Genomic DNA, 20,793 nt, shown 5'->3' with positions numbered 1-20,793 from the left:
CTAGGCGCTTTAGTCCGGAACCGCGTTGCTGCTAGAGTCGCAGGTTCGAATCCTGCCTCGGGCATGGATGTGTGTGATGTCCTTATGTTAGTTAGGTTTAAGTAGTTCTAAGTCTAGTCCCATATTGCTTAGAGCCATTTGAGCCATCCATGTCCCATAAAGCGAAAGACGTACATTGCTGTGTCTGTTTCTCTAGACAGAAATGTCAAAAAGGTAATTTTTTGTTATTTACAGGCTATAATTTTAAATTATACTGTGGGGATGGCATGTTTAGATCCTGTATCTAGTCATTAGGTGACGGTGCCGGACGCACCTGTTTGGCGACATACGCGCCCTTGTACAACAACGGTAAGTTACGGAATAAAGGAGAGGATACCGGTGGCCCTTCCTGGACGTTTCTCGAACTGCAGAGCTGACGTCTGCCCACGGCGACGTGCGCAGCGGCCCGCACAGTGCCGAGGTGAGGTGTGAGGGCAGCCACCGCGCTCTCGCAACGCGCCATCCAGCGGCTTTCTCCCGGTGCTGCAACGACGCCACGCGACGCGACGTGCCTCCGACAGTGCGCCCTGTCCTGCTGCGTACGACGCTCACACGCACACCGCGTTTACAAGTGGTATAACATCCGGCAGTGTATGACGTCCAAATGTTGCGGGTAGATGATGTTTACGATTCAAATGGCTCTGAGCACTATGTGACTTAACTTCTGAGGTCATCAGTCCCCTAGAACTAAGAACTACTTAAACCTAACTAACCTAAGGACATCACACACATCCATGCCCGAGGCAGGATTCGAACCTGCGACCGTAGCAGTCGCGCGGTTCCAGACTGTAGCGCCTAGAACCGCTCGGCCACTCCGGCCGGCGATGATGTTTACGGCGCGAATGTTAGACATGATATCTCAGCAGACTGTCACGGACAGTTATGTGGTGAGCATGGCGACAAGTAGCGAGTAAAGCGGTTTTGAACGTGGGATTATGCTGCAAAACGCATGGGTCAAAGGATGTCGGAGGTTACACAAGAATTCGTGTTTTCGAGGGTAACAGTGCACAGCGTGGAACTTCAGTATTTTCGCACATGTAAACCACAAGTGTTCGGCGAACGAAGTCGTTTACACTCCACAGGATCCACAAAAAATGGCCGTAGCTGAAACTTTAATTGCCCGCCATGTTACGCAAGAACCAGTCACACTACGGGATTTACTAGTGTTCCCATAGAAGTAAAGAACACGTTTAATTGTGAGTGTTAGCAGCAGGATTAACACGTTTTTCGCACTTACCCTCAAAAACACGCAAGAAAACGGCGCCGAGTCATTCGTAACGTTGCAGACCTAGTAAAGGCACTGCATTTCGTAGAACGGTAAGAAGTATCTAAACGTCGGTAGATAAAGCATAACGTGTTCGCGCTCAGTGTCGGCGCAGGACTGGGAATCTTCTGTAATAAAAATTTAAAAAAGTAAATAAAAAGCTAAGTGATATTCTCCTCGAGAAAATTCAAAGATGTCATGCAACATCCTTCCGGAACCACTGACGAACATATGAAAAAGAAGCACATCGAAACAGAGACGACAAAAAAGTAAAAAACAGAAGTGTCGTAGTATGCGGCTTGGTAGGCAACTTGCTGCTAACAAGGATAGGTTCGTATCTATTTAGTGCAGTTCTCTTGCTTTACTCATTTTTTTAATCAGTACAAATACGAAATTGATAGAGAGAACAGCTCGCGGTTCTTATTAAGATACTTTCGATTCTGAAAGGGTAACAGCATGTGGCTTCTTTGGCGCTTTATATCCCGTCCAAAGGCCTTCAGTTTCAAGGATTGCAAATTGCGAAGGGAGTCTACGGGGTGGGTGTTTAACCTCTCATTTTCTGTCACCTTCTCCCAGGCAGCAAGGTTGAGGTTCTATAGACCATCACTGGCGCTTGGCGCTGGGTCAGGCCAGTTTTCTTCATGGTCCATTTCGTCTCTGTCGATACTTGTACAGTAGGCTTTAGGTCTGGTGCAGATGGTGGCCAGAAATGTCCTTCGTTTCTGCAAACCACTCCTGCTCCTTCGCTGACATGTGTATAAGAGATTGGTCCTGCTGTAAACAGATTACTCACTCAGGATATAGTTGTCTAGTTGTCGCACGTGGGTGTGCTGGGAAGCATCTGCCCTGTGAAGCATTCCATCCCCACGACAACACCAAAAAAAATGTTTCAAATGGCTCTGAGCACTATGGGACTTAACTTCTGAGGCCATGAGTCCCCTAGAACTTAAAACTACATAAACCAAACTAACCTAAGGACATCACACACACCCATGCCCGAGGCAGCATTCGAACCTGCGACCGTAGCGGTCGCGTGGTTCCAGTCTGTAGCGCCTAGAACCGCTCGGCCACCCCGACAGGCACGACAACACCTCCAGCTCCAAACAGGCACAGACAGACGGCCACTGCGAGATATGACTGATGGTCATATTTGGGCCTGGATGCTCTTACTGGACCAACTATCGCTGTTGACGATGAGGTTATGGCGCATAAATAATGTGACTAGACTGATGTGGTGCAGTTATTTGGCCTTGATCGTGAACTGCCATTGTCTTACAACGAGTGGTTCCCTTGCAGACCTAACTCTCTGCAACAGAATATCAATTACAATGTAATATCACTGAAATCGTGCGAAAATTTTTGTCAATAATTCTTACATATTATGTAAAACAGAGATAGTGGGTTTAATTTTTCGACTCCAGGGAGTTCGTACTCCACCAGAAGTGACTCTCTTTGATTTACAGCAAAAATTCCGTCGCATCCTCTGTGGGAAATTCACTGTACATCATCGAAATGTGTCTCGTATAATACAATAAATGGCTTCATAGACAATAAATCATTGAACCATAAAAATTTGTGTCTTACAGCGCAAAAAAAGTGCCTTTTTGGACCAGATTTTGAGTTTACTGTTATTTTTGAAGTAATAATTCGTCCTCTGCATGTTCCCAAGACCAACAGAAAATATAGCATAAGCGGAGCTATCGGCGGTCTATGGGAGTGAAATAGTCACTGATCTGGATGTGTGGCGCCTAGATCTCATTTCTACCAGGACTCTAATGAGGCATACGCAAAGCGTAGGCTCCAGCACCCGACGGCAGACCCGTGTCCCTTCGCTGACATCTCAACACGGAGCTCAGCGACTGACTCCTCACTGGGCCGTGTTGCATATCCGATAAATGGCGCATGCATGAGAGTGCGTCCTACACCCCCTTACAGCTAAGGACTCAGTATGTCAAGAAGGATGTGTCCAGGCATAAGTTGGCTCATTTATGGTCAGGGTTCGTACAGACCCTCTGCATCCTTTTCTGGCATTAGGGTACCGTGACAGAATGCCATGTTTCACCGTTCTTTGTTTGCACGCAGATGGCTTGAGGAACATCCCAGAACATTCACGACTATAATTTGATCTGCCTGCCCCCCCCCCCCTCCCCCAAACTCTCTCACTCACTCTCTCTCTCTCTCTCTCTCTCTCTCTCAGACTGTAATACAGTCAAGTATTTAGGGAATGCTTCCTCGTATTGTTGCAGCTTTCAGGCCAGTCTATTAACGTCACATTCAGTGTCTTCCTACCACTTTATCCTACGATCTACTGAGCCTATAAGACATATTCGTGTACATTTACGTTTTAATTAATTTTTGTAACAATTAATTTATATTTTACACACTGGAATTACCTGTTTAAGACCAAGAACCTATATCTTTAATAAATACAAGTACTAATAAATTACAATATCGTAGTTACGCTTCCATTGACTTTCGTAAAGTAGTCACGTTTTATATGTTGGACTTCCTTAAGTGCAACAACCTATTTTTTCATAAATATAAACAAATAAATATAATCAGTCAACTTCAGTGGTACATGGTACAAACACACACACTGTATCGCAGTGTTGTTTACTCCTTAAAATTCCGACAGGAGTCACCAGTATATTGCTCCCTACTAAGTATATGTCGTGAATAGACCATTAACGCAAAGTCAGAGGGACTGAAGCTCACATGGAGGCTTACCAACACTCGTTCTTCCTGTGGAACATTCAGCACGGGAAAGAAACGATAGGAAGTAACAGCGGTACACAAAGTTTCTTCCGCCACACACCCTACGATGGATTGTGGAGTAGAGATGCAGGTTTACGTTAATACTTTATTCCATTTAGGAACCAATTCAGCAGCCATCGACCATCGTCATACCTACGTACTAATTTCCCACGTACCTTGGCCATTCACGAGTATTCGAGATCCACCACATTAGTGTGCGTTAGCTACCTTGGCTGCAGAGAGGCGTCTTTACATTGTAAAATTTCTGTAATAGCAATGACTGGATAACCAGTGCCCGAGCGACTGCATTCAGCTGTCAGCGAAGCCATTACTCTCAATTACTATGCACGCCTGTTATTGTAACTGCTTGCAGAACAGGTAGTCGAGGCGTTTTTGTTCGAGTGCGTTCCGCCATCCGTCTGGACATTAATGAAAGGGTGTGAGTGGTACATGTCGGCAGATGGTTGTGGTGGATGCGCGGCGTCTGCTGACACAAGTCGGGTAGGCCCGCTGCCTCCGGGTTGCCTCTGCGCGGGCACCGACACACTTGGTGGCCGCCGTTGCTGCCGCTGTTCCCGCTTACTGACGCAACCCGCTGGGTTAAGCAAGACGTTACCGGCGCTCGCCTTCAGCCAGTCTGGTGGCAGGCAGGGGCTCTGGAGGCGGTGCCTGAGGTCAGCGCCGAGCACAGCCGTCACTCCGTCGCGTTTCCTGTGACGTCACCAAGCTGCGTGCTGTCGCGGTGAACAGTGCTTTCAGTCCAGCGCTACTACTATTAACCGGATCTTTCTTGAAAACAATCCACCTCTTATCCGTACTTTGCAGTTCGCCTTAAGCTGGCTGCCCGCGAGTCTGCACGTGTTATCCAGAATAAAACTTTTTCGAGCCCTGTCAACGGACATGTTGTTGTTGTGGTCTTCTTTCTGAAGACAGGTTTAAAGCAGCTCTCCATGCTACTCAACCCTGAGCAACTTACATCCTTCCAAATCTGCTTACTGTATTCATCTCTTGGTCTCCCTCTACAATTTTTAACAACTACCCCTCTATTTCTCTCCAACACCAAATTGTTGATCCATTAACGTCCCAAATTTGTCATATCAGCCGATCCCTTCTTCGGGTCACGATATGCTACAAATTTCTTGCCACCCTAATTATAATCAGTACCTCCTCATTAGTTATGTGATCTACCCGCCTAATCTTCAACATTCTTCTGTAGCACTACACTTGAAAAGCTTCTGTTCTCCGTTTGTCTACACTGTTTATCGCCCATGTTCAGTTCCATACATGGCTCTACACTCCAGACAAATACCTTTGCTGCCAAAACAGCAAAGATCATCTACTTTCAGACATTCGTTCCCTAATATTATCCTCTCAGAGTCACTAGATTTAATTCGACTACATTCCATTATTTTTGTTTTGCTTTTGTTAATGTTTATCTCATTTCCTCCTTTCAAGACGCTGTCCATTTCGTTTAACTGCTCTTCCAAGTCCTTTGCTGTCTCTGGCAGGATTATAATGTTAACGGCAAGCTTCAAAGTTCCTATTTCTCCTTCATGGACTTTAACTGCTACTCCAAATCTTTCATTGGTTGCCTTTACTGCTTGTTCATTGTACAGATTGAATAACATCGGCGTTAGGCTAAAATCCCGTCTCGCTTACTTCTCAACCATTGGTTTCTCCCTGTATTTTACCCCTGCTACCTTCGGACTTTCATAGAGTGTATTCCAGCTAAAATTGCCAAAAGCTCTCTAAATCTACAAATGCTGTAAACATAGGTCTGCCTTTCCTTAACCTGCCTTGTAATATAAGCCATAGGGTCAGTATTGCCTCGTGTATTCCTATATTTCTCCGGAATCCAAACTAATCTTCACCGAGGTCGCTTCTGCCGGTTTTCCCATCTTCTGTAAAGAATTCGTGTCAGTGCTTTGCAACCATGATTTATTAACCTGATAGCATGTGCTTTCTATGGAACTGGAATTACCCTTTTTATAAGTCTGAGGGTATTTCGCCTGTTTCATACATCTTGCTCACCAGATGGAAGAGTTTTGTCATGGTTGGCTCTCCCCAGGTAGTCAGTAGTTCTGACGGAATCTTGTCTATTCCCAAGGCGTTGGTTAGCCTTAGATCTTTCAGTGCTCTGTCAAATTCTTGTGGCAATATGTCAATGGACATATATCTAATCAGAACAATGTAGAAAGTTGTAATTACTAATACAAACTATGTAATCAGCGGAGATTTTTCTGACTGGATAGAAATCACTTATGGGGTTCCAAAAGGCTCAGTCTTAGGTCCGCCATTGTTACTCATATATGTTCCATCTAATCTATAATAATTATTAGCTCTTTTTGCGGATCACATTAGAACTGTAATCAGCCCAAGAAAACATACAGCAATAGAAGAAAAGGTAAACTATTCTTAAAACTATCATTGACTGGTTTTCTGTGAATGTTCTGTCTCAGTTTCAAAAAGACACAAAATATTTAGACCTTTAGACGTAGTACGCCAATGGTAAGTGTGGCATATTGTGAGGAAATAATAAATAAGGTGGAAACGTCAAAAAAATTTTGTGTCCGAGCTGATGAGAATTTAAACTGACAAAGTACATTTTGGATCTTCTGAAACAACTTACTCCATCTATATTTATATGTAAAATCATTGCAAATCTTGGGGAGAGACAATCAGTGAGACGGTATATACTACATAATTTTCATTCAAAAGTATCATAAGGAATCATCTACTTCGGTAACTCATTTTAGAAAGTAAGTCTTCATTGCTCAAAAACATGTTTTAAAAATAATATACGCCGCTCGCTCACGATAATTTTGTAGACATCTGCTTAAGGAGTTAGGCTTTTTCACTGCTGCTTCACAAAATATTTGTTTTCTCACGAAATTTGTTATAAATAATCCATTGCAGTTATAAATGAGCAATGATTTATATAATTACAAAACCAGAAGAAATGACGTTCATTACTCCTCTTTCACGTTGACTTTAGCATGAAAAGGGGTGCTTAATGTTGCAACCAAAACTTTTTCATCACTTACCAAGTGACATAAAATGTGTGACACACAGAGACGCAAAATTTGAAAGGAAACTGAAATTCCTCGACAGCTCCTTCTATTCCACATGAGAATTACTCTTATTGTAATATGTGAAGACAGCAGGTAGGAATTACCAACTCTCATTTGAATATTAAGAGCAAAAACAGTCAGCACGTAACCATATACAAAATTAACTTGTTATTTGCATGTAAATGGACTAGTAACATTGAAGTGACTACCTCCTACATGCGACGTCGACATGTAGTTACCACTCACAGACGGGTAGGTGGCAGCACTAGCAGTAGATGCTATATAGAGCGTGTCGGGAGGACGCGGAAACAGTGCAGTTGTTATCGTAACAATGAAACGGAGTGATTTATTTGACGTCTAAAAGGACATGATCATTGGCTTTCGGGCCAAAGGTGGAAACATTTCCGAAACGGTAAGACTGTAAACTGTTAACATGCCGCCGTGGTTAACATATATCGTGCATGACGAAATGGTGCTATTCAAACTCAGAGACAACGCAACTGTGGTGCACCAAGGGGCATATATGACAGGGCTGAACGACGGCTACGGAGATGTGTACGGGCAACAGACGTGTAACTGTTGAGCGAGTGGACGCCCAGATGAACCAAAGAGCTACCAACAGTGCATCCTCAAAGATTGTTCAGTGAACGTTGCTGCGTATGGGCTTCCGTTGCAGGCGCATTGTTCATGCATGCATGCTGACTGCTGTCCATAGGCAACGAAGGCTGGAATCTGCATGCCAATACCGTGACCGTACGTCTATTGATTGGCGAGAGGAGACCTTGCAACAATCGTCGAAAGGGTCCAAACAGGAGGAGGGGAATGATTTTGTGGCAGTCCATTGGTGATGTCGTCATTCTGGAAGGCACAGTGCATCAACACAAGTATGCTGGGAGCCATGTCCATCCCTACATGCAGTTAATTTTTTCTCGACACGGTAGTACCTACCAGCATGACCATACAACGTGTCACAAAGTTCGCAGTGTAAGTGCGTGGTTCGAGGAGTACCAGAATGAATTTACGTACTCCCCTGCCTACGAAACTCTATGGATTGAAACCCAGTCGCGAATCTGTGGACCACCTCGATTGGGCTGTCCGCACCATGTATCCTCAAACAAGAAACCCTAGCGCACCGGCCCCAGTGCTCAGCACTGCAAAAGGTGGTTATACGTGGTTTTAACAGTTGGTCACATAAATGTGACTGGACAGGGTAATATAACTCGTTGCACACCATTATGATTTATCGTGCAAATTATTCAAGTAATGTGAAACTAACTAATTAACTAATAAGAAAATATAAACAGCTACTAAAGCCAGCAATGTAATGGAGATAAAAGAAAACTTGCATTCACAATACAATTCATTAATGCGCACTGTCTGCATTGTGAACAATATAAGGCGGCAAATGTAGTATCGCCAGTCTGTCAACAGGCCTTGGAAGGTCATCTAAAGCTTCCGCCGTGTGCATACTATCACTTCACGTAAGACAGTTTGTCATTAAGGTTGTTGCACTCCGAATTGATATACACCGCAGCGATGTCATTCGAATTTTTAGCTTGTTTCGTGGGACCATAAGACGTTGAAAATCGACTAGCAGTGGTCGACCGCGGTCAACAAAACCAGCCGATGACTGCTAGCAACAAATAATGTTTTTTTTCTTTTTTAAAAAATGGCACCCGGAAGTTCTGTGTCGACCCAGACTGCACGCATCCAGTTCACTCTATGAATTTGGCCCCTAGGCGTCCATTGCGAACGACATTGCTAACAGCCGGAATCGCGGTGCGTAAAATAGTTACACTGGATTACATCTCGAATGGAACATCGATTACTAGCGGGAGATCCTTTGCGCGGAAAAGGACAGGATTTGTGTGACACCTGATGTCGAAGACGTGGAGTGGGGAGAAGGCCTGACACCAATAGACGCCTGAGGTATGTAGACTTGGCAAGTGTTCGGTGACTCATTTTTTCGGCTGGTTTCATGTACAGATGTCGAACGCCTCTCATGTATTTCTTTATAAGATTCTTCTGTATGTCTCTTAAAACAACTCTTAAATTTAATAATTGAATTTCTCACGACCTAACAGATATATTTCCGTCTGCGTCCCTCATATTTTTATGACATATTTTCACTAGTGACACAAGTCTTGTCAGTTGATGCTTTTCTGAGATATGAATCATCACAACTTTACTGTTAAACGCAGTTATAGTAAGAGAGACTTCTCTTGAGCGGGCACCGCAGCCTTGATAAATTTGGAGAAAGACATCATTCCACCAGGTTCCATTTTACAAAAGTACTTAACTAAGTGCTTAATAACGTACGTCCGCCCCGACAGCTGAGTGGAAGTCTGCCTTCGGCGGTGCTACGGCACGGACGTCTGTTTACGTCCCTGCCGGAGAAGTTCGCGCTCGCGCAGTTGTTTACCTCTTCGGCGTACTCGTGCGTTTAGACGACTCGATATAGAATGGCACATGCATACCGAAAGTCGACTCTCAAGATTAGTCTTTCGAATGAATATGCGAGACCGAAAGCCTACGAAATACACTCCTGGAAATGGAAAAAAGAACACATTGACACCGGTGTGTCAGACCCACCATACTTGCTCCGGACACTGCGAGAGGGCTGTACAAGCAATGATCACACGCACGGCACAGCGGACACACCAGGAACCGCGGTGTTGGCCGTCGAATGGCGCTAGCTGCGCAGCATTTGTGCACCGCCGCCGTCAGTGTCAGCCAGTTTGCCGTGGCATACGGAGCTCCATCGCAGTCTTTAACACTGGTAGCATGCCGCGACAGCGTGGACGTGAACCGTATGTGCAGTTGACGGACTTTGAGCGAGGGCGTATAGTGGGCATGCGGGAGGCCGGGTGGACGTACCGCCGAATTGCTCAACACGTGGGGCGTGAGGTCTCCACAGTACATCGATGTTGTCGCCAGTGGTCGGCGGAAGGTGCACGTGCCCGTCGACCTGGGACCGGACCGCAGCGACGCACGGATGCACGCCAAGACCGTAGGATCCTACGCAGTGCCGTAGGGGACCGCACCGCCACTTCCCAGCAAATTAGGGACACTGTTGCTCCTGGGGTATCGGCGAGGACCAATCGCAACCGTCTCCATGAAGCTGGGCTACGGTCCCGCACACCGTTAGGCCGTCTTCCGCTCACGCCCCAACATCGTGCAGCCCGCCTCCAGTGGTGTCGCGACAGGCGTGAATGGAGGGACGAATGGAGACGTGTCGTCTTCAGCGATGAGAGTCGCTTCTGCCTTGGTGCCAATGATGGTCGTATGCGTGTTTGGCGCCGTGCAGGTGAGCGCCACAATCAGGACTGCATACGACCGAGGCACACAGGGCCAACACCCGGCATCATGGTGTGGGGAGCGATCTCCTACACTGGCCGTACACCACTGGTGATCGTCGAGGGGACACTGAATAGTGCACGGTACATCCAAGCCGTCATCGAACCCATCGGTCTACCATTCCTAGACCGGCAAGGGAACTTGCTGTTCCAACAGGACAATGCACTTCCGCATGTATCCCGTGCCACCCAACGTGCTCTAGAAGGTGTAAGTCAACTACCCTGGCCAGCAAGATCTCCGGATCTGTCCCCCATTGAGCATGTTTGAGACTGGATGAAGCGTCGTCTCACGCGGTCTGCACGTCCAGCACGAACGCTGGTCCAACTGAGGCGCAGGTGGAAATGGCATGGCAAGCCGTTACACAGGACTACATCCAGCATCTCTACGATCGTCTCCATGGGAGAATAGCAGCCTGCATTGCTGCGAAAGGCGGATATACACTGTACTAGTGCCGACATTGTGCATGCTCTGTTGCCTGTGTCTATGTGCCTGTGGTTCTGTCAGTGTGATCATGTGATGTATCTGACCCCAGGAATGTGTCAATAAAGTTTCCCCTTCCTGGGACAATGAATTCACGGTGTTCTTATTTCAATTTCCAGGAGTGTAGAAAGGTTCAAGTTAAACTTGACTACAACGAACTTATCGGAATCCACCTCTCCATAGTGAGCAGTGTTGTTTACGTCAAGCTGATTAACGATGCAGTATGTGACAGAATCATCCGAGATACTAAACATGGACTCAAATTTCGTCACTCTGATGGACATGTTGGAGAAGTAACTATTGATCATGCAGGACTGGGCTTACGAAACAAACGTATTTTCGAACTTCCCTTCGAGGTTTCGTCTAATTTGGTCGTTGACGCTTTACGCCCATATGGAAGAGTGCTTAGCCACGTTGAGGAACAACTTCACGACTTACCCCGTTCTCAATGGGGTGCGTCAAATCAGAATCGAACTGACACAACATGTACCCTCGTACTTGTTCATCGGCGGATGCAGAGCTATAGTCATCTACGATGGACAACCCAAAACATGCTCAGGCTGCGGGAAAGAGGGCCACGTCCGTTCCGAATGTATGCAGCGGAGGATAGTGCAAGTTCCAAACGGCGAACCCGTACCTCCGTCCACGTTGACGCCGCTGCCACTAACGTATGCGGACGCATTTCGAACGGATCCCATCCCGAAGAATGACCAGCTACAGAATCCTGACAGTTTACGGCAACCGACTGCGGCAGAGACCGCCTCCAGTGACGAAACGACGCACACCTCTGCCGCTCCGGCGCCGACGACGCACTTAACCGAGCGGAAAGGATCGGTAGGTGAAATGGAAATTGATCCTGCTGTTGTGCCGACAGCTGCTTTCGTCCCTGAGCACCGGGAGTCACTTCCGCACTCGGATACGGAGGCGCACACGCGCAAACAACGATCGCCGAAGCGCCACAAGAAACGACGGCTAGCGCCGTCGGATACCTGCTTACTGCAGTCCACGTCAGATGGACTTGGGTGTAACGTCGATACAGTGCATCTGGATGCGCAACGGGAGGATCTACCCCCCACACAGCAGTACGACGCGAATCATGCTCCACAGGGGCTGAATACAGACACACCGGACGGAAAGCCGACGGAAGGAGGCCCTCCACCCACCGCAGCAACGCCACCGCCTTCGGTCAGCCCGGCCGGAGAGACACGACCGGAGCTGGACCTCCAGCACAGGAACTGGGCCGACGAATCCGATACTGACCCCTACACCGACGACGCACCCGCAATGGCGAATGCTGCGTCCACCGCATGTTAACCGCGCAGAAGATGCAGACTGACGCACAGACAGCATGTCACCGGGCAGTAGCACACAAATTAACATAAGCGTTCATGTGCGCTTTACGCACTGAGGAACAGCGGCAGGCATATCGAACAGTCTCTATTAATATTAATACGATCAGAACGCCTGTCAAATTGCAATTATTACGAGACATGTTGCTTGCGTCAGACGTCGACATCGTTCTGCTGCAGGAAGTATGTGTTGAGAGCTTCCCCGACCTCTATGAGTACGACACCTACTACCGACGGCGGCAGCGGAACAGCGATACCTCTACGTAGCGGGATAGTAGCCGAGGACGTGGTGTACCTGCCGTCAGCGCGAGGACTGGCGCTCACAGTGCTGGGAGTACGGGTCGTTAACATTTACGCACCGTCGGGGTCAGACAGACGGCGCGACCGATCCCGATTTTACGCAGAGGAGATTGCAACACTATTCTTAGGTCGGTATGAACATGTCTTATTTGGAGGCGACTTCAACTGCGTGCTCGCACCAAAAGATCAACACCCACGTTATACTTCATGCCCGGAGCTGCGGCAACTCATACAGGACATGAATCTCATTGATACATGGGAGGAGATACATGGCGACAGACGTGGATACACCTACGTCACGAGTCACTCTGCAAGTCGTCTCGATCGCATTTACGTAACACGTCGTCTCGAACCTGCGATCCTCGATGCGGAATTGTGGCCTGTCGCCTTTTCAGATCACATAGCATATATATGCACGGTCTCCCTGGGTCGTCAACAAGTGTGGAGGAGTCGCAGTGTTTGGAAACTGAATACGGCACACCTTAGGGAACCTGAGTGCAGACGCTTAGTCGAAGACACTTGGCACGTGTGTGAACGACGCCTCCCGAAATATCCGACGACGTTGCAGTGGTGGCTGGAATGCGTTAAGCCTGCATTGCGCCGAGCGTTAATTGCATACGGAAGAGAGCAGATGATGTGGAGGCGATACACAACGGAATTTTATTTCACGATGCTCCGCGAACTTTCTGTACAAGCACCTTCACAGGAGCGTCGTGCCGGTATAAAACGAGCACAGGCCCAAATAATTTCCATAACGCGCCGCCGACTGGAGGGTGTCGCAATCCGTGCAAGGGCCTTTGAACGAGTCCGTGGAGAATCCCCGTCGATGTATCACGTTATCAGAGAAAAACAACGTAGCCGCAGAACCTTAATACAGACGGTCGTACTGCCAGATGGTCGCCGCATGACAACGCAAAAAGACATTGCCAACGCTTTCGTGGAACACTACGGTCTTCTCTAGGAAGAAGCGGAACACGATCAGGCAGCCTTTCATGAGGTCCGACGAACGCTCTCCGCGTGTCTCGACGAGTCGGCCAACCTGGAGTTAACAGGTGAAATCACAGTTGACGACGTAATGGAAGCGATTGATAAGGGAGCGTCGCACAAATCGCCGGGGCCCGACGGGTTTCCGTTAGAGTTCTATCGTACATTTAAAGATCTCATGATTCCACGATGGACTGCCATGTACTGCGAATTGATGTCTCCCAACGTGCCTCTTCCACCCTCCTTCGTGGAGGGAATGATCATCCCCATACACAAACCATCTGGCGGCACAGGGATACAGGCCTACCGGCCACTGACCCTTCTTAATTGCGACTACAAGATCTACGCCAGGATACTTGCAGCATGCTTTAAACGCGTAATACGCCAAGTGATTTCACTCGACCAAACCCAGCTAAGAGGAGATAGCAATATACAAACGGCACTCAGCGACTACCGCGATGTTATCGCACTGGCTTCAACATGTCGACTCCGGGGTATATTGGTATCGATAGACTTCGATCGCGCATTTGACAGGCTGAGTCATGCTTATCTCACGGACGTGATGACGAAAATGAAGTTTCCGGAAAGTTTTGTTACCGTCGTCATTAGACTACTCCTCGGAGCCACAACCAAAGTGCTCATCAATGGACGCTTGGTGGGGCCCATCACCATCTCACGATCGGTAGAGACAAGGGTGCCCGCTGTCAACGATATTGTATGCCATCGCTGTCGAGCCGCTGCTTAGCGGGCTCCGGAATCGACTCCAAGGAATGACGATAAGGCACAACAAGTTTATAAGCCGAACATACGCAGATGACCTAGTGTTTTTAGCACGGTCAGGCGACGAGGCAAGAGCGGCCTCGCATTGGATTAATTTGTATTGTATGGCTACGGGAAGTCGCCTGAACGTGGCAAAGTCGGGAGCGATGAACATCGGAAGAGGACTCCCGACAGGAAGTGTAGCACCATTACTGTCGATCAATAAGGTGAAATGCCTAGGAATTATCTTCACTACAGATGTTCGACGCACGGTGGCACTGAGTTACAGACATCTTCTGCAAACAATTCGTGCGAGTGTCCGAAGTCACAGGGTAAGGGCACTGGATATGATACAACGGGTCACCTTTGCCAACACTTATCTAGCCTCTCGCATCCTCCACCTGGCACAAGTTCTTCCTATGCCGGTGGCCCGCCGAATCCTGGCGGTACTAGGATATTTTGTGAGCACAGGTCTGCTTTTTAAGGTAGGATACGAAACCCTCACCCTTCCTCGTAGTCGTGGAGGTCTTGGATTAGTCCACGTACGCGACCGAGCAGTGGCTATTTATGTAACCACAATGATAAAGATGTGGACACGACACCAGACAAGTCTGACGGGCAGCTTGATAGACGATCTCGCTCCACCTTCTCGTTCGGCTCCGGTAGCGGTGGCTCACATCTCACCATCGCTTGCCCATATGCGAACCTTCTTTGTGGAACACAGTTATGTACATATGGAACTACCGACTACCAGGACGGCAACGGCACGTCATATATATCACATCTTGACTCGACGACGGCCGAATAATGCCGTAGTGCGCCGCCAACCAACAGTTACGTGGTCAGTGGTATGGCGTACAGTGCACCACCCACACCTTGATACGGGAACGCGCGCACTGTGGTATCAGGTGGTAAATGGGAAATACGTGACTCGTTCCAGGTTGCATACAATTCATATGGCGGACGAGCCACTGTGTCCGCAGTGCAATGTTATAGACACTGAGGAGCATCGCCTGATATGCGGTCCTTCGGCGGACGTATGGTGTTTGGTCAAAAAAATGATCGCCTTCCTCCTTCGGGTGGGGCCGCAAACAATAGAACCACGCACACTACTTCTCCCAGATAGGACATATTATCCCCGAACGAAGACAAACGAAGTGACTTGGATTCGAGGTTTGACTGTGCGTTATCTTTTCCGAGACGGCAGTAAGAATGTGCTTGACTTTTGGGCCTTTCTACAGGAACATCACTCACAGCTTATGAGACATCCGAGATATCGAACATATTACGCAAATTTTTTAGGGAGTGCCTTGCTTGATCCCCCACCCAGTTGGGGTGTCCCGGGTAGGAGAATGTAATTATTGCCTATAAGTCTCAGAACAAGAAAGGACCAGGACAGTGGAGAGGATCCACAAACACACCTGAAGACGTACCCGACACCGACGCGAGGTATGACGGGATTAGCGAGGTACGCGCCTAAAAGAGGAACGTAGACCGGTATTGTTTTGTACTGACAGAAGCAGGATATTTTATTTTTTTTCACTATTATGTAAAAAAAAAGTCCACTCATTTACGTTCCCCAGAAAAATTTTATTTTATAAAGTCATCGTCTTATATATTTTTAAAAAATGCTAGAAGCAGTTTATGTTTGTTATTGTTACACCGAATGTAAAAAAAAAGTGGTCATCTCGACGGAATGTCATGCCAAGGGGTCTGGGTTCGATTCCCGGCTGGGTCTGAGATTTTATCCCTCAGAGACTGGGTAAAAAAAAAAAAAAAAAAAAAAAAAAAAAAAAAAAAAAAAAGTGCTTAAGGCAACCATTCGGAGAAGCGGAGCATCCGGATTCAATTCTCAGTCCAACAAAAATTTTCATCTCCTGCCGTTGTACTGCTGCAATGTCCTGTGCTGCTGGAAGACATTAATTCCATCTTACCTCTTTCCCATCCAATTTCCTTTATATTCCTTTCAGCCCAGTTAACCATGTGCACTTCTTCTTCTTTTTCTTCTTCTTCATGTTAATGCAGTTTTGTACAGCGTCTGCTATACTCAAGGAAAAAAAAGAAGTGGTCAGCATGACGGTCTATCACCCTAAGGGACCGGGTTCGATTCCCAGTTGGGTCGGAGATTTTCTTCACTCAGGGACTGGGTGTTGTGTTGTCCTCATTATCATTTCATCATCATCATCAATGTAAGGCAACGGGAAACCACCAATGGAATCACTTCCCTAAAGGCTCATGCGGTGGACCTCTCTGACAAGGCTTCCCCCATGACAAGACCTGCAGTGAGGCAGAACACAAATTTTTAATAATGTGCTATTGGGTTGTTGCTTAAGTTCGTAGCGTTTTTCCATGTTTAATAAACACAACATATATATATAACTGAGATTTTAGTTATCAGTAATATAGTATCCTCCACTGTTTACAATTGTCTGCCAACTCTTGAATAACTTTTCGATGCGCGACTGTAGAAATCACGTATTCTGAGGCGAAGAACTCGTTGAGCCACATCCGGAGCGCATTTTCATCCCGGATGGAAGTTCCTTGAAGGTTGTTCGACAGAGCGCGGAAAACACGAAAGTCCGAGGGCGCAAGATTAGGTGTAAAAGGTGGATGCAGAATGACTTCACAACCCAACTCCTGTATAATGTTTTCTGTCAGTCTAGCAGAATGCGTGTGGACGTTGTCGTAAAGTGGCACCATTCCACGCACTCTTCGTTGTTCTTGGGTTGTCTGCAAGACGTCTCAGCTGTCACAATAAATGTCAGCAATCATGGCTGCATATCGGGGAAGCAATTCTTTGTACATCACATCGTCGCTGTTCCACCGTATGCTTAACATTATCTTATCCGAATGCCGTCTTTGTATGGGAAGTTGCTGCTTTGTTTGGCCTCAGCCACGCCTTTCGTTTCCTTATATTAGCATACACATCATTTCTCGTCACCAGTAGCCATACAGGACAGGAATGATCGATGTTGTTCACAGCCAGTTGATGACGAGGAAGCAAGTTTTTGTGATTTTGGCTTAGAGCATGCGGTACCCATACACCCGATTTTTGAACCGTCCTCATTGCATGCAAATTTCGCAAGATGGTGGAATGATCACATTTCATCACATTTGCCGTTTCTCGAGTACACGGACATGGATCATTATGGATCAAAGCGTTTAAATGATCATGAAACCTCGAAGGTCTTTCTGAACGTGGAGATTCCTAATGTCTAAATGATAGTCCTTGAAACGAGAAATCCATTTTCTTATCGTGCTCTGTCCAGTGGCATTATCCCCATACATGGGGAAAATGCTTCTGTCCGCCCCGGGTGCTGTCACCCCACTACTGAACTCAAACCGAAGAATATGTCGAAAATGTTCCGATTTCTTCACTTGGTACTCCATTTTTCAGCGTCCACAGTTCCGTTCACTGCCTACAAATGACAAAATGATAATGTGAACTGAAACAGCAGTAGTGAACTACAAATAAAAAAAAATTAAAATCGGTAAATAAACCCATAGACACCGGAATATCAACACGCAAAACAAAAACACTACGAAGTTGTCCACCAACCTAATACACTCCTGGAAATTGAAATAAGAACACCGTGAATTCATTGTCCCAGGAAGGGGAAACTTTATTGACACATTCCTGGGGTCAGATACATCACATGATCACACTGACAGAACCACAGGCACATAGACACAGGCAACAGAGCATGCACAATGTCGGCACTAGTACAGTGTATATCCACCTTTCGCAGCAATGCAGGCTGCTATTCTCCCATGGAGACGATCGTAGAGATGCTGGATGTAGTCCTGTGGAACGGCTTGCCATGCCATTTCCACCTGGCGCCTCAGTTGGACCAGCGTTCGTGCTGGACGTGCAGTCCGCGTGAGACGACGCTTCATCCAGTCCCAAACATGCTCAATGGGGGACAGATCCGGAGATCTTGCTGGCCAGGGTAGTTGACTTACACCTTCTAGAGCACGTTGGGTGGCACGGGATACATGCGGACGTGCATTGTCCTGTTGGAACAGCAAGTTCCCTTGCCGGTCTAGGAACGGTAGAACGATGGGTTCGATGACGGTTTGGATGTACCGTGCACTATTCAGTGTCCCCTCGACGATCACCAATGGTGTACGGCCAGTGTAGGAGATCGCTCCCCACACCATGATGCCGGGTGTTGGCCCTGTGTGCCTCGGTCGTATGCAGTCCTGATTGTGGCACTCACCTGCACGGCGCTAAACACGCATACGACCATCATTGGCACCAAGGCAGAAGCGACTCTCATCGCTGAAGACGACACGTCTCCATTCGTCCCTCCATTCACGCCTGTCGCGACACCACTGGAGGCGGGCTGCACGATGTTGGGGCGTGAGCGGAAGACGGCCTAACGGTGTGCGGGACCGTAGCCCAGCTTCATGGAGACGGTTGCGAATGGTCCTCGCCGATACCCCAGGAGCAACAGTGTCCCTAATTTGCTGGGAAGTGGCGGTGCGGTCCCCTACGGCACTGCGTAGGATCCTACGGTCTTGGCGTGCATCCGTGCGTCGCTGCGGTCCGGTCCCAGGTCGACGGGCACGTGCACCTTCCGCCGACCACTGGCGACAACATCGATGTACTGTGGAGACCTCACGCCCCACGTGTTGAGCAATTCGGCGGTACGTCCACCCGGCCTCCCGCATGCCCACTATACGCCCTCGCTCAAAGTCCGTCAACTGCACATACGGTTCACGTCCACGCTGTCGCGGCATGCTACCAGTGTTAAAGACTGCGATGGAGCTCCGTATGCCACGGCAAACTGGCTGACACTGACGGCGGCGGTGCACAAATGCTGCGCAGCTAGCGCCATTCGACGGCCAACACCGCGGTTCCTGGTGTGTCCGCTGTGCCGCGCGTGTGATCATTGCTTGTACAGCCCTCTCGCAGTGTCCGGAGCAAGTATGGTGGGTCTGACACACCGGTGTCAATGTGTTCTTTTTTCCATTTCCAGGAGTGTAGTTTAAAAACACATATAATACAATCTTTCGCGCAACTGCTGATTCCGTTCATTATCTCTCTTGTATATCTGCTGCACATAACCTTTAACCTTGTTGGCAACTACCTCTTACTACCCAATAGAGAGACCTTCCCAAGCGTAACCCCTCCCCCCCTTCATCCCAGAAGCGGAAACCCTTAATCATCCTTCTTGTGAGGCAAACCAAGACTTTATGATTGGCACACTACTGACTACTTTCGCCATCATAACGAATTGTTTTTATTTCTGCCACGAAATTGTATTTAGAGATTTGGTTGACTTCATTCCCACTCAGCCAGCTGAACAGCACTGCTCTGACTCTTTGACTGAATTTTCTCATTCTGAGAATCCGAAGGAGCGATCTGTTTTACTTTCTAAAACCTTTCAACAGTCTGAATCGCATAGAGAAATTGTTAAGTGATCTAGACTGTTGAATGTTTTTAGCTCTGACGCTTGTAATTTGGCCAGAGGGCACGGTAGAGCCACAGCACTATTTTTCTGTGCCAGTCTGGGGTGGCATGAGCTGAAAAAAGTTAGGCAGAAGCAGCGGACAAGCCTGGGAGCATCGTCAGGACCAGGCAAAGGTGCAGCAACCGAAGCTGTCCGTATTGGCAGTCTGTGCTGGTTGTGACGGTCAGTAGGACGTGGAGATGGGCCACGCTACAGACACTGTCGGATGTCGTTGTGGCCAGCAGTGGACGAGTCACGGGGCAGCGCGGGAAACTGCACACACTTCTGGGTGTGGCGCACAATTGAAGGAAACGAGGGGGTTAGTGGGCAGCAACCGAGAACGAATTACGCGTCTGGGACGTGGTGTGCCGCAGAGCCAAGCAGTCGTGGTCGTCGCCTACCTGGAGGGTGCACAGTGTTTTTCCTGGTGACAGAGAAGATAGCAACCACAGTTACAGATGGGGAACGGTAAAGATTTGTTACTGCCGTAGTGTATAGATCACCAGCAGGTGCTTTGGTTGTCCACAATGATTGGCGGGCTGCTGAATAAGTGTCAGGCAGAACTTATTGTGGTGCGCTACTGAGCACAGTGAAGAAGGTCAGTGGCTACGACGTATTGCATAAACGGCAAGCTGAATAAGGATCGGTAAATTGCGTCGAGTTTCCTCGGACTGTATTATTCAAACATTAAAAGTGAGTGAATGATTTATGAATGAGCGAGAGTTGTGGACAAATGATGTTGGAGTCGAAGTGTAACATTTCTTTCATTCAGATACGTTTGGCTATGAGTTGACAAAGCAATTTTACTTTCCACGTAATAATAATCTTCACACATTGTTCCCTCGCTTTCATTTCTTATATCTTCCATGGATCCACAGATTTAAAACTAATCGGTTGTAATAACACTGTTTTCCGTAATTCTTCTACGAAGGAGATGGCTTTAAAAACACTTGTTGCGCCGTATCTTGAATATTTTTCAT

At 47.6% G+C, this 20,793-nt stretch overlaps 1 protein-coding gene across 1 annotated transcript in view; it reads left to right on the top strand.

Annotated features, from left to right (window-relative positions):
• The window catches only part of LOC126174871 (dual oxidase), a 557,146-nt gene that overhangs the window by 61,648 nt on the left and 474,705 nt on the right, over positions 1–20,793 (top strand). The gene's annotated exons all lie outside the window — the stretch shown is intronic.

Source organism: Schistocerca cancellata, chromosome 3 (genome assembly GCF_023864275.1).
Source record: "Schistocerca cancellata isolate TAMUIC-IGC-003103 chromosome 3, iqSchCanc2.1, whole genome shotgun sequence".
NCBI classification, from domain to species: Eukaryota; Metazoa; Arthropoda; class Insecta; order Orthoptera; family Acrididae; genus Schistocerca; species Schistocerca cancellata.
This window is presented reverse-complemented; position numbering and strand designations above follow the sequence as displayed.